The 15,875-nt window shown below is 40.5% G+C and overlaps 1 pseudogene; it reads right to left on the bottom strand.

The window, feature by feature from the left end:
* Positions 1-11,542: 11,542 nt before the first annotated feature.
* On the bottom strand, positions 11,543-12,238 carry LOC100953963 (annotated as a pseudogene).
* Between the last annotated feature and the right edge of the window lie 3,637 nt (positions 12,239-15,875).

Genomic DNA, 15,875 nt, shown 5'->3' with positions numbered 1-15,875 from the left:
GAGCCCCCTCTCCTACCTTGTCTTTATTTTCTTCATGGTTACTTTGTCTATTTAAAACACACACAGAAGTAATGGGCAGGTGATGGAGAAGGAATAGGTCTTTTTATTGTTTATTTTTTCACTTTTGTCCATGCTTCTTAAAAAGTGTCATAATTCTCAGCCAACTTGGGTAACAACAAGTTACCTGCCATTTGAAACTCTTAGCCTTTCTGATGGGTAGCTATTGATGCGTGGCCAGAGATTGTAACTCCCAAAGAGGCCTCACCCTCTTCCGTTCTTCACGTCCCTAGATATGTTTCCAGAGATTTAAAAAACATCCAGAACAGCTTTTTGAGATACATAATAATTCACACACCATACAATTCATCCACTTACAGGGTGCAATTCAGTGGATTTTAGTATATTCACAGTGCTGAGCTGCTGTCACAATCAATTGTGGAACATCTCGTTACCCCCCAAAGAGCTGCATACCCACTAGCAGTCACCCCCACCCCCTCCCTCCAGTGACTCCTCAGTGCCACAGGTGAGTAGCGGAGGTTTTGGAAATAGGGTCCAACCTTTGATTACATCCTCATTCAGATTTCAATCTCAAAGGTTCATAACTAGGCTCCGGGAGAGGTACTTTCTCCCAGAAGTTCCCAGAGGCTGTTTGTTTGAAGGAATTCCAGTACAAATGTTTCAATAACCAAAACTAGTGTTCACTACCGAGAATTCATCCACATGGGCTCACTTACTTGCGAATAGACTATTTGAAATTTTTCTTCTTTTCCCAGGAATCATTTCTGAACTAGAAAAGAGATTTTTCAAAATTCCTCGAAGTGGCTCACACCTGTAATCCTAATAAACTTGGAGGCCAAGGCAGGAGGATCCCTTGTGCTCAGAAGTTTGAGAACAGCCTGAGCAAGAGTGAGACCCCATCTCTACAAAAAATAGAAAAACTCATTTGGACATTGTAGAAGGTGCCTTTAGTTCCAGCTAGTTGGGAGACTGAGTCAAGAAGAATCATTTGAGGCCAAGAGTTTGAGGTTGCTATGAGCTAAGATGATACCATGGCAGTCTACCCAAGGTGACAGAGTGAGACTGTCTCAACAAATAAAATAAAATAAAATAATTCCTTGTAAAAATTGTGTGTGCAAAATCGTTTTTCCTTGGCCTTCTATGCCCCCACCCCACCCCACTCCACCTTGGTTCCCCTTCCTCTCTAAGCACTCTCAGAACTCTGGGCCCCGGCTGGCCCCAGCCCCCAGGTTTGGCACACTATCAGCCCCAGACATGATCCCACGCTTCCACTGTATTCCTTCTGCCTGTCCATGCCCCCTCCCCTGCCAAAGCTCAGCTGCCATATTTTACTGCCTCTAGCACTAGTTTTGCTTATTTTGTACCGAGTATTACTAGGTTAATGCATCCTCTTCCCAGTTAATATAAACTCTAACCTGCTGTGAAAGAAATATCACCCTGAAAGCCATTGTTCTATTTAAACATGAAAATCAGTATTCTGAACAATAGTGTGGAGGAACGAGAGTGGGTAGAGACAGGGGAGAAAAGGCAGGTGTGACTGTCTTAGGAATTAAATGCAGTTGAGTCCCAGGTCTGTGTCAGAGGCCAAACTATGAATCTGGTGAAATAGCAGTGGGTGAAACCACTCCTTTGTAAAGAAAGGAGAGTTAGCTCTCTGGATGTGTTGTATTGTTCCCTGCTTGTACTAGTTTTTAAATTCTAGTGTAACCTGATGGAAATAATTATCAGTTCCAATTAATGCTCATACTGAATGCTGCTTGAAGTGGCTTTGGTGGTGTTAAATGTGGAGTCAGATGCTAGAGCAAGCTTCTTAAACTTGAGTGTGCAAAAGAATCACAGGGGATCTTGTTAAAATTTAGATCTCTAAGTCCCACAGACATAGCTGGGGAACCCAGTGTAGGAGATACCATGGTACCCTGCCTGTATCTGTGAGTTTACAATTTTTCAAAATAGAATAAAAAAATGTCAAGCATCTTTCACGAAGCCTTTGAAGTGTCTGGGTACTGCAATGTTTCTGGTAACATTTCCCAAGTATCCATCCCTACATATTTTTACCCTCCCATGGCAAGGAGAGAGGAGAAAGACAAGAGGGAAGGTCATTTGTGCCCTCCGCAAGTTCCTACTTTGTATCTCACAGCTCTTAGGCTTGTCTGGGGCTCTCCCGCCTGGTGTTTCTCCAAGTGTGGCCTGTGAACCGCTGTGAGTCTGTGTGATAGTGGTTCTGACCCGCTCTGACTGAAACTCTGGATGCGGGACCAAGATTAACTCAGATCAGCATGCAGCTCACAGATGGACTCAAGTTCCCTCCCTTCTGCCAGTGGCCTTTGAAGCTCCCTCCCATCTAGGATCTAGTCCCAATTCACACATTGTATTTGCTTGTTAAGTCTCCTTATTCCCCCCAATCTGAAATCATCTGCAATCGTTAATCTTATGTTTCAACTTGGCTGAACCACAGGTGTCCAGCTTAAACATTATTTGGGGGTGTGTCTGTGAGGGTGTTTCCAGATGAAATGAGCATCAACACTGGCTCCATGAACTCAGTGAAATTGCTGGCCCTTCCTATGTGGGTGAGCATCATCTGACGTATTGAGGGCCCCGCTGCAGTGTGAGCGTTTGTGTCCTCTCCCAAATCCTCATGTAACCACGTTCAGAGGCAGGGCCTTGAGGAGGTGATCAGGCTATGAGGGTTCCTCCTCATGTGTGTCCTGGCATCTTAGAAAAGAGCTCATAGAGGGAAAGTTTGCTTTCTGTCCCTTCCTCCATGTGAGGACACGGTGTTTGTCCCTTTCAGGGGATGCAGCAACAAGAGCCATCTGGGCAGCCAAGAGCAGCCTTCTGCAAACCCTAAACCTGCTGGTGTCTTGCTGTTGGACTTCCCAGCCTCCAGACCTATGAGAAATTAACTTCCTTGGTATATAAGTTTCCCAGTCTGTGGCACACTGTTATAGCAGCACAGACAGACTAAGTGGAACTTAGTCTTAGACTAAGGTGGAGGAAGGAGAAATTTACATCCCAGCTCTTTTTTTGCCTCACTGCTTGAGCTAGAGTATTTCATCTTCTCCTGCCCTCAGCCTGGAATTTACACCATTGGCTCCCCTGCTTCTCAGGCTTTGAACAAAAACGAAATTATACCAGTAGCTTTCCTCAGTCTCCAGCTCGCAGATGGCAGAGGCAGTTCTCCATGATGATGTGAGCCAGTTTCTCAGATCCTCATAATCTCTCTCTCACCTCCCCACTTTCTCTCTATATACACATATGTATATATGCGTACAGTGTATATATGTGCATACATGTGTATAGTGTATACATGCACATAATGTATATACATGGGGGCCAAAACTGTATACACATTTTAAGAAAGGAAAAAACTGTATTAAAATGGTAATATTCAATATATACTGATAACAAAAGATGAATATAAGTCACATCTGTGCACCTTTTGTAACTGCAGAAATCTTGTAACTGTGGATGTTCCTTTCATCTGGACACCTGTGGTTCATCCAAGTTGAAACATAAAATTAGTGATCACTGATGATTTCCGATTGGGGGGAATTAACAAGCAAATACAATGTGTGAATTGTATTCCTGAGTATGTCTATAATGGTGTTTTGGGAAGAGATTAGCATTGACTTTGTAGACTGAATAACGAAGACTGCCTTCACCAATGTGGGCGGCATCATCTAATCTGTTGTAGGCCTAAACAGGACAAAAAGGCAGAGGAAGGACAAATTTGGAACATCGATTTTCTCCCATCCACAGACATGGGAGCTCCTGGTTGCTGGGCCTTCCGGTTCCAGGGACTTACACCACCAGTGCCTCATTCTCAGGTCAGTTACACCAGTAGCTCTGCCAGTTCTTAGGCCTTTGGCCTTGGACGAGGATTTACACCAGCAGCTCCTTTGTTGCCAGGCCTTTGGACTCACAGTGAATTACATAAAGCACCAGTCCTCCTGGTTCTCCACCTTGCAGATGGCAGATTGTGGCACTTCTTGGGCTCCGTAATCTGGTGATCCAGTTTACACACTAAATTTCCTCCTATATATCTACATGCTTCTCTGGTGAACCCTGATTGATGTATCACCTTAAATCCTTACTGGAGCAAGGTTGGGTTTTTAATTCATAAAAAAATAATTTATTGACACCAAATATTCCCCCAATAATAAGCATTTCTCATACAGAACTTTAGAAAGTCAGGAAGTCACTGAGCTGAAACACACTTTAGAGATCATCCCTGCCCACCCCCGTTATACTGTGGCAAAGAAGCCAAGGTCATGTAACTTGTTCAAGGTCCTACTACTAGTCAAAGGCAGCTCCAGAAAGACTCTTAGGAAGTCAGGATAAAGGCAGGAAATTTGCAGGGACATATATTTGATAAGACAGATCTGTGAGTTCCTCAAATTACACCATAGAGCTAGAGGTGGAAGGTCTATAAATAAGGCCGGCTATGCCTTTGGTGCACCTTTACCCCAGGGACTGGGAATGTCATGCGTTTTGTGGAAGATTATATCTCACATCTCACTGTCTCTGGCTTTCTCCTCAGGACTCTCTCTTCCTAAATTGATGACCTTATGGACATGATTTACCTTCTTAAATTTGCTCATGTGTACCACTGCAGACTCTTTTATTGAACCAAAAATAGAAGCAGTCCTCTTTGAGGCATCAAAATCCAGCCAGTCCTTGCTGGCTTATAAATCATTTTCAAAACCTTATAGAGGATCATTGGGATTTAAAAGGAAAAACTCACTTAAAATCATCAACAGAAATTGTACTTCTTTATTTCTCTTGTTTCTCCCTTGGCTTGAAAAATCCTCTGTGCTTTTCGCCTCCTTTTAAATCAGCACATAAATCCATTTCTGGCTATTGGCCAGGAAAGATGTGCCTGAACCCATTAGGCTGAGAGGGTTTCGTTGTATCACTGCCCTGGAAGATTGAGAGGACGGGATGACTTCACCCGGAAAGAGCTGGAAAAAGAACAATCACTCTCCCTGACACCGCAGCTAACATGAGGCCAAATAGTAGGTATTTTGAATCCATATAACATTCCTCTGAAGGAAAAAGAACCAGGGGACAAACGCAGGATACCAGTGCCCCAAATGCCTTCTATTCTCACAAGCAAAAGCTTCAGAGAACTATATTAGTATTTAAATAAACTATCATCTTGAGTGGCAGTGTCCTCTCCTGTGTAACGGCACATTCATCCTCTGGGCCAATGTCCATCTTGTGGGAGTTATTTTTTTACCAAAGCAATGCATCCTTTGGACTTTCTGTTTCTGCCATCTGCTCTAGGCTGAAGAGTTTCAGCCAGTTGTCCTTCCTTCCTCCCTGTTTCCCTGAGCACGGGCAGTGTTCACCTTGCATGGCAGCATGGGATCACAAAAATGACCACGTAAGCTGAAATCGTGCAAAACAGTTCTTTATTCCTCAATGAAAAATATTATAATTGTTCTGTGACCTTTATAAATTTGTTGCTGAACCATTAAAAATAACTCTCTTGCTGTTGATAATTAATGGTTGGGGACATGAGAAAATAGTAAAATTGCTGTTTATTACATTGTAATTTAAAACATTAGAAACATTGAGAATTAAATAGCTTTGTTGCTTTATTTCTCTAAAATACTCTATTTCACAAAGGCAGTTTTCTTGTTGTATAATTTATGATACAAAACAAGAAATTTTTCAATGCCTTGGCAAATCATTATACTCTTTTTTTTTTAAGTTTGAATCAGCTTCTAAGGTTTTATTTGTTGCAGTTTCAATATCATGAAATGTCTCTGAAAGTCCTTTTTAATGTGAAGTGTTTTTGGTTGTTTGGTTGGTTGGTTGGTCGGTTGGTTTTGGTTTTAGTTTTTGTTATTTACCAGTGTCACTTACTCTGGGACATATGTTAGGAAGTTTAATTTGTTTCTCTGGCTGCACAGCTCCCAGATAGCAATGACAAAAACATTCTCACAGTCACTGTTTATTTTGTCTTTCTTTTATCTTCAATTCAATTTTTCCTTTCAGCATTATCACTTCCCGTTTTTTTTTTATATACTTTGTCTTTGTTGGCCAATTCTCTCTTTCAATGATTTATTTTTGTAAACTGTCAAATGAGTTTACCATTGGGAAACAAGGAGGTAACATCACTAAACCCTTTGCTGTCTGTGCATGACTTGAACAGATATAAGGTGACCAGTCACTGGTAGACACTGCCAGCAGAGACATGAAGGTCATGAATCAAGTTAGTGATCTGTCATTCACATGGTGTTTTGTAGACTGAAAACCCGGCAGTAAAATTTGTACATTATGCAATTACTCATGATTAAAATACCACCATAACGAAAATTGGAATCAGGCTGTTGGAGACTGATATTATTACCTAAACCATGATAGCTGAAATTCAATTATATCAAAACAATGCAAACTAAGGACTACACATATAGCTGTAAGTGTGTGTCTACCATATTTTATATGGTTTTATGGTCCTGATATAGGGCTTGTCCTGCTTTTACTTAGACAAAGTGGAAAAATTATCTCAAAAGAGATTTTCCTCAATCAAAAAAATTATTTTTACTCCTATCTCATTAAAAATTAGCCTGAACTAATGGGGTATATATACACCATAAGAAAGCTCAAGATTATAAAAATGTCACTTCTGAACTAATGGGGTATATATACACCATAAGAAAGCTCAAGATTATAAAAATGTCTCTTCTTCAAAAATTCAAAAATTCATAACATAAACCCAATTGAATTCCCAGAGGAGGGGAAGAGGAGAGATTTTATAAAATTAACCTAAAATTTGTCTGGAAAAATTAATGCATGAGAAGAGCCAAGAAAAAATTGCAAAGCAAAAATGGAGCTGGTCCTATTATAAATATTAAAGTAAATTTTAAAACTAAAATAATTAGAATGATAAGGAGCAAGTACCAAAATAAGCAGAAAATTTAGCATATGACAAAGCTGGCATTTCCAATTAGTAGTAAAGAGATGGACTATTTGATAATTGCTTATGGTATTGGCACATCTGGCTAAATCATTTGGATCATATTAAAGTAAGAATTCTTCGAAATCTTACAAAAAATACATTCCAGATTAATTGAAAGGTTTGTGTGTGTGTGTGTGTGTTTCTCTCAAAGAAAGTGCTGGAATGATACAAAGACATATATACATATATATAATTTTATCATCTTGAATTAGGTAAGGACTTTCTAAATATGACCAAAAACAGAAACCAAAAAGGAAAAAAATGACAGATTTCTTATAAAAAATTAAAATTGTCTTTATTTGAAACTCTACCAGAAACAAAAGCAAAGATTAGAAATACTTGCTGTTTCTACCACTGACTGAGAATTAACACGGACCCACTATCAATAAACACAGAAAGATAGACTATTTCCCTGGTAACCAATACACAGAAATTGAAACAGTGAAAAAACATTTTAAACCATGATATTGTTAAATATTAAAAAGAAGAATAATTCCCAATGTTGGTGATGTTGTGGTAGGAATACAAACTGCCACATTCCTGTAGGATGTTATGTATAAATCCAATATTGCCCACACATCCTTTCACCTAGCATTTATGAGCAGTCCTATTCCTGATTAAAAATCTATATGTGATTGTTCAGGCCTGACCATGGGCAATTAGCAAAGGTTTTTTGGCAGGCCTCATGGGGAAAATATGCCCTCCCTACACCAAAGCAGGTCCATGCCCCATGCCTTGGGGTCTCTGAGAGGAGTTACGGTTAGGATCTCAGGTCTCTCTGGTTGTGGGCCATGCTGTCTGTGGTTTATGTTCATAGCCCCGGCTTCACCCTCAGGTTATTTTGTCTCAGACCCTAGGCAGAGATGTTCTTCAGAGACTTCTGCTGAGGCCTCCTCACCGGGGAGTTGGGAGACCTAGAGGACACCCTTGTCCATTGGACTCAGGACTTTTCCCCTTCTAGGCCTCCCCCATCACATGCCCTGAAACCCCAGGGCCTATAAGACTTTGGGAATCTATAGGTGAGAAAGAAATCATTTATTCCTCATGGAAACTCTCCTGGAATTTCATTTGGGACAGACCTCTCTAAAAGAAGACAGATTAACAGGAGAAAAACAAAAAGTTCATTAACATGTTCACTTCGCACAGGGGAAACTTTGGTGAAAAGCAATCTGCAATGATGGCTTCAACGAAGAGCAATACACTTGTAGAGAAATTATAGGACACAGAAAGCAGTTTGGGGCTTCCAAGGGCAGGAAACTGTGGAAGAGTAAATAAAGGGGAAGAAACTTAGAGAGTGAGGTTTGTTTGCAGATTCCTCTGCACAGGTCCTGTCTCTGGGCTGGTTCACAATCTAGAGTTGTCTCCTGTAGAGGAATTTATATCTTGTCTCCGGTGCAGAAAAGGGGGCAGATAGAGCTTTTCCTCCACTTGCTGCTTCTTCATTGCCTTCAGCTCCAAAATACTTTTTGTCAAACAGACATATTTGGGGGTGGCATCTCTGGCCTCCTTCAGGCCTTTTGGTCAGGGCTCCCTAAAAAGAGAGCCCATCCCCATATAACGCACTGGTCTACCTAACACTGACCAGTGTGCCGTTCCATGGGGAAAATGGACCAGGGAGGGGATGCCTTTCCCCAGTTCTAGCCCTTTATTTTACTCTCAGAGTACACAACCAAGAGGCTCAGCTGTTACTTCCTTTTTGGTTCATTTTCTTTCATTGGCTCTAACACGTGATAATTTAGTTTTCCCTCCAAGTCAGCTGAGCCCCGGACCATTTCTATTTCTGAGAAATGGTTCCAAGAAAATACTGTGCTAGATGTGTTAAGTGGTATGTAAAGATGTCCGACCCGATGTAGGGTCGTCCCCCGAATAGGGGGACGTTTTAAAAAGCCTGATTGATTATGAGTTGGAGATGTAAAGTAAAGCAATATGCATTTATAATTTATACACTGAAATAAAGCCACTAAAAGTGACGATATTGATTTATATTTATTGACACGGAAACTTGCCCCCGAAATAATGTTAAATAGGAAAAAAATGATATGTGCATGTGTGCGTGTGTGTGCTTACATGCACAGGAACTCAAAGATGAAAGTCTGGAAGGAAGATGATAACCATCTATAATATGTGCTTATTTGGTGTAAAGAACTGCTTTGAATGTTTTATGTATATTGCCTAATATAATTCTGAAAAGGCATATGGTATTGTCATACTTATTTTACAAGTCAGAAATCTGATGCATGAAGTAGTGAAATAACTCACCTGAGGCCATAGCTACAGTAATAAATGATGGAATTAGGATTCTTGCCTGAGCACCCTAATCTTAGAACCTGCCCATTCTGAGTACTCTACCAGAACTTTGTCAAGACAGAGTTAGTGGCCATTGTTGGTAGTAGATGACAAACGTGATTGTTTTACTTTTATACTTTTTCATGTTATTTGAATTTTTCAATAATATACTATTTTTGTCATTTGATACACCAAAACTATTTTTATTTTGAGAAGGAAATGAACACAACCAGAGTGAAATAGTTCTCTTAGAACTAAACCTTTATTTTTACCTTTGATCAGAGATGCCTTCAGCTATAGCAATATCTGCTTAACATTAGAGTAAATAAGTAGGGATTTCATTTTCCTCACACAAAAAGCAATCTAGAGTTAGGTAGTCCAAGGCTGGTTTTCCTGCTCAAAGATGCCATCAGGCATCCAGGTTCTTTCTAACTTTCTGTTCTATTACCTTTAGCATTTTGGTTTTGGTCTTATGGTTGCAAGATAGATGCTGCACTTTTATTCTGTGTGAGTTATAAGTTGAAGCAAGGCGGAACGCAATGGAATAATCAAAAAAGGACCTTTAGGTGGACCTTTACCGGACTTGTCTACATCTCACAAGCCCAGACTATGTTACATGGCGTCCCTGAGCTGGAAGGCCATCAGAAACTGTGAGGGTTCTGAGATTTTGTCTTACTTGCAAGTTAACAAATTATCTGCCACTGTTTCTTGGATGCTAGCAGAAAGCATGAGACTCTTGGGTCAGAAATAACGGACTTTATCACCAACCACACAGCAAGCTGTATGAGCTTCCTGTTTGCATTAATTCCCCTTGTCTTGCCCACCAAGTCCCATGGGGACACTGTAGAAGCAGGTTCAGGTTGATGCTGAGAACATGCTGGGTTTGTGTCACAAGTGAGAAATGCTATACTTTTTTTTTTTTTTTTTGATAAATGCTCTACTTTAATCATCCCCCATCTTTCAGTTAGAGTTGCTTGCAAACACACCCAAAGTATGCTCCCCAGGAAAATATTGCCTTTATTATCCAGGATTGCAAATGCATCAGTCCTCCTTCTGAGCGGGAGACACTATCTCTATCTGCCAGGGCTCTTCACTACAGAAACATTCTTGACAAGATAATCCAGAGCAAACACTGACACAGACATAAAGACAGGCTAGTGGCCCATGGAAACCTGAATCCCAACAAAGGCCATCTCCTGCCTCGGAGGAGGTTGTAAATGGAAGTGCTAGCCAACCAGCAGTATTTGTTACTTGCCTTTCAAAGAATGTCCTATAATTGTAACTAAGCCTAGAATGATTATCTACCAAATACTTTCTCTACTAATATGTTGGTTCCCTATTGTTACTATAACAAGTTGCTATAAACTTAGTGCCTTAAAACAACACAAATTTACTTCCTTTCAGTTCTGAAGGGCAGAAGTCCAAAATCAGTTTCACTAAGCTCATGTTAAGTTCTTGGCAGGACGGATTTCTTCTGGAGACTCTGAGAGGACAAGGCGTCCTTGCCTTTTCCAGCTACTTTTGGCCACTTGTATTCTTGGCTTATGGCCCCTTTTTCCATCCTCAAAGCACATCACTTCAATCCCTGCATCCATCACCAGTCTCCATCCCTGGCTCTGACTCCTCCTGCATCTCTCTTGTAAAGACTGTACGAACTCATTTCACTGGGCCCATCTGCACAATCCATGCAGAGAATTTCCCCCAATAAAGATCCTTAGCTCAATCACCTCTGCAAAGTCCCTTTGCCACACAAGTTAACACATAATCCACAGGTTCTGAGATCAGGACCTTGGCATCTTTGGAAGGCTACTATTCAGTCTACCATAACTGACTTCAGTTAGTAAATTTTAGAGTTATTTGTTTAGATGTGGTACACTGTAAAATTTCATTTAATCAGAATCAGTTCAAAAAGAGGAAGAGCATAGATACAAGCAATGCAGATTGCAGTTTCCCTTTACTTAATAAAGCCTTTCTCCTGAGATTCTTTGGATTAACATTTAAATTGTAAATTTGTTTTCAAACTTAATTATAAACTGTTTATTAAACACGATCAATGCAGCTATTTCCCCTATTATCCTTTACAAATCATCATTTCCTACTGTGGGACCTGTAAGGGCCTTTACTAAACAAATCTTAGTATCATTGAACCAAAAGACTATTATTAATAAATTAAAATGCTGAAAATTTTTTTACCATTGATAAGAATTTATTCCTCCCTTAAATAAGACTATAGTGCTGTGAATTGTCTGTTTATAGTCACAATCCCAAGATTTATGCTAAGAATTTGAAGTATTCACTCAGATTTAAGGAAGCTGGAACCAGGGGCTTCTTCAATTCAGCGACCGCAGTTTCCTGACCTCTCTGGTGGCAGGAAAGTCTCCCATCCCTAGCAGCTTCTTCCCCCACAGGATAGGGAGACAGATTGCTCTTCTGGTCAGGAAACCCGAGAAGGCCTCCTTTCGTGGTGAAGGGAATACCACCTATGATAACCCTGAGCATTTGTGTCATTCAGATGTAAGATCAGTGAGGGGAACACCAGAAGAGTCGTGTTAAATGGGCCATCCTTTGCCAAAGGAGGCTGCAGGTGGTCTCTCAGGCAGGTAAAATTGACAGACATGTGAATCTTCTTATTGGCGGCCACTAGAGGCTAAAGGAGGGTGGTTATGTCAATCTCCATCCATTTGTGTTTCTTTCCAAATTCAGACTGTGAATTAAAAGAAAGAACTGTGCTGGAGAGAGTCTTGCCAGATTTTGACTCCTTTATCACCAGGTTGCATACACATTTAATAGGAGAGGAAAAAGAAACTGAGCTGTTGATAGTGTACAGCCAAACCAACTTGAGTAAGTGTTCAACAGTGGTAACACAATCCAGGTTAAACATCAGGTCCTCTGACGGAGGGATTCCTGTCACCTGGTCTGCAGGAGCCTACTATGCTGGGCACAGGGGGTCAAGAGCTGAATAGTATTGTAGAGGTACAGTAGTATTGTAGAGCAAATGGGATCATGTGAGAGGGGAACAGCGCAGGAGTGATGTCCTGAACTAGGTGAGAGAGCACATGAACTGGTATGCAAGGGAAGGGATGGGCATGGATAAGAGCAGGGACAGTTCCCCCTTTAAACAGACATGACGGTCACATACCTGTTGACAGATGTCCCACTGGGAATGTGTGGAAATTCACTTTTGATGACTTCCATGTTCTAAGTGAGGCTCCCTTGCAGCCTGCGGGTGATGTAGGGGCTGTTCTTTGACAGGAAGAGAACACATGGACTAGAAGCTCCAATAACTTTTTGGTAGAGTTAAAATTCTAACACATTTAATTTAAAGATCTAATTGCCTTTTACTGTCAATTCATGAATCAGGCAGCATCTCTTCATAAAATAGAGGGAGCTCCAATGAGCTGAGCAGAGAAGGTGGGCTTTGTAGGCAGAAAAAGGCCAAAGAAAAGAGAGACCTGGAAAAAAAAAGGTAGATTGGTTATTATAAAGTTACTTTAGTTACTTTTTATAGTGTTTAAAAAAGGAGACTTGGGAGGCATCTGTGACTCAAAGGAGAAGGACGCCAGCCTCATTTGCTGGAGGTGGGGGGTTCAAACCCAGCCCCAGCCAAAAACTGCAAAAAAACAAAAAAAGAGACTCACTTTTCTTGCCAACTCAGGTAAACTGGGTCCTTCTGACCAATTGCTATGAATCTCTCAGTTTTTGAAAACTGGTCCATTCTAAAGTTCAGTTTGATTTGTGGCATGTAGCACAAGTGACTCCATTCTGATGTGCACCGTTCTGCTGGGCATAGTGCAGTTGCTTAGTCCAAAACAATGGTCATCCATCCTTTTTATTTAACAGTAGATTTTCCCGGGTGTGTTAAATAATCTCTGCTTGCTATTTATGCAAAAGTATATTTAGGCTATAAATAATAATTTTCCTCTCCATTCCAATATTCGTTCCTGTCATTTCTGTTTCATTTGCATGGCATTGCCCAGAACTGCAATGATAAGATTAAACAATGATGGCTATTCGCAAGCATCCTGGATTGTTGATGAAATTAATGGAAGTACTTCTAGAGCTTCCCCACCGAGTGGAATGTAGCTGCTGTTTTGGGAATGAGCTAGTAAGTTCTTTCAAAGTAAGAATGTTTCAAGTTGGACATTGGGGATTTTCATCAAATAGCTTACGGGGATTGATTGATCATATAATTTTTCTTAAGTATCCCAAATGTTAACAGGTTTTTTCCCTAAACAACTAACTAGATTTATTTCAAATATTAAGAAATACCCACTGAGTTACTGTTTTATAAATGGGATCTAGGAATGGATTTGCCGTTAGTTTGAAAAGCCTGGTATTCTCCAATTGGCTATGTGGCTTTCTGCTGTGAGATGCCTCTTGGAAGATCCTCTGAGAAAGGAATGTAACCAATGAGACAGGACTCTGAAAGCCTGTTCCTGCTTTGCAGGCTACAGCCTCTCTGCATAGCTCATTCCAAACATATCATAGAGAAAATTATGTATTAATGGCAGATGATGAGTTTGAATTCCATTTTTTTCTCTTCCCAGCTCTAAGGCATGAAACAGCTGTCGGTCTTTGTACTCAGTAAGTGATCTTCATATTTCTCATTTTATGACTAGCCCTGCCCCTGAGAGAGAATCTGAAAATATCTCTTTGAAGAAAAAATAATATGAGAGAAAATGAAGTGCAAATTGGCGTTGATACATTCCTTTAAAACAAGTCATTACTAAACAAATGTATCAAGTCTATCTTCCTTCTTTGGCATACAATTAGACTATACCTGCCATTTGAATATGGTCTTCAAATGAAAACCATTTGCACTGTTATTCCTGCACTGTTTCTGTAAGTACGTTTGTATCCCTGCTCTTCTACCCTGTATCCTTAAAGTTAGTGACTTCAGATTACATCCACTGACACAAAACTCTTCTTTTTTAGACAGAAAAGTACAATTTCAGCTTCTTTGCTCTTTGTCTAGCAGAGAGTACAGTTTAATGCAGGGCCATAAGGGATGGAGAGACTGATGTTGCCTGAGCCTTGGTGCTGAGTTTATGGTGTCACTGGGTAAAGACAGCTGTGCTCTAGGACTCTCTCTAGAGCTTCACACATCCAATCCCATCTCTAGTGTACAGTGTCTGTAATGCCTGCATCCCAAGGCTCTGCTTAGAAAGATGTAAAGCATATTTAAATCAGGCTTTACTCCTAAAAACCAGAATGTCTTTTCTATTGCCGGTTCTTAGAATCAGAGGGAGAGGTTTGGGGATGCTAATCCCTCTCCAAAGTGTATACCCTGCTTTGTAGAGCCCGAGAATGCTTAAGATATCCACACTCAGAACACAACATCATCCTATTCATATTCAACAAGAGACACAGGAAAGGGGCACGAATAGGTCGTAGGCACCCTCTACGTTTTAAATAAATTCCTACATGAATTGGAAATTAATTGCATCCACAGACACAGAGCAAGGATTTCGACACATGAGATGTGACCATTTATACCCAAGTTCAGCCAGTTAATTCACATGTCCACCCTTTCATTTTAGATGGACATGGAACTGACTTGAAGAGTGACAGTTGCTGCCGTCATTGAATAAATATTCCAAGCCACCAAAATGCATACAAATAGTGATGCATTTAGCTCTTCTGTAATCTGGCCCGAATTTCTGTTCTAGTAAGCCTCACCTACCTATATCTCAAAGTCACCACCCTGCAATCCCATGGTAGTGCTGTGGTTTTGTGGTTTGCCTCTTTAATGGCGCCACCTCAGGGTCACGCTTTTAGTAGGTAATGACCCTTAAAACAACTACTGAAAATAATGGATTTGCCTGCCAGTTAGTTTTATCAGTTTGTGGGAATCAGCATGATCCAGAGCAGAGGCTTTAAGGACAACTATATGGCTTGAGTCCCTGTCTCTGTGACTCTTGCTTGCCTGCTGTGACTTTGGCAGGTTTCTTCAAACAATCTTCATCTGTAAAAAGGCAGTAATATGGGACCTGTCTGCAGGGTTACAGAGTAAACCTTCTTACTTGGCACAAAGGAAAACCTTAATAAACGAGCACCAAACTGATTCCCTTCTGCACCCTGCTTTCTACAGGCCTGTTTTGTTTACTGGAAAGACAAAATGCAAAACTGAAGTTTCATAAAATTTGAAAAGTAAGATTATTATCCACATTTATGAATTTATCTCAAGAAGGGGGAGCACAGCTGTTGCTACAGGAAGTGTAAGGCCAGTCCCACCATCCAGCATGCTGTCACTGCTCGTGTTACTGCAGGTCTGTCAGGATAAAGGATGCCATAGAAAGTGGAGAGGGAGATCACTGAGCACAGATGGGGCGTCACTGTCGCTCATGGCCACCTGAGGAAAAGAGTAGTAATTACAGCTGATGACAATCTCAGATAATGGCTTCAGCCAAGGATATGTCTATGAAGAAAAATGAAAAGTTACTTGTAAGAATCTAACTTGCTCTACTGACATTTCCCTTAACTTCCTACAAGTGTATACTCATGTATTTTAGAAAATTAAAGATTGCCGCCATGCTTTCATTTAAGCTCTAAACTCTAAAAGCAAATCAATTACATCAAATTCAATAGTTGAGCTTAAAATATT

Source organism: Otolemur garnettii, unplaced genomic scaffold (assembly GCF_000181295.1).
Source record: "Otolemur garnettii isolate 467f Iridium unplaced genomic scaffold, OtoGar3 scaffold00017, whole genome shotgun sequence".
Classification (NCBI taxonomy): Eukaryota; Metazoa; Chordata; class Mammalia; order Primates; family Galagidae; genus Otolemur; species Otolemur garnettii.
Note: the sequence above shows the minus strand (reverse complement) of the source record. Positions and strands in the feature narration are given on the sequence as shown.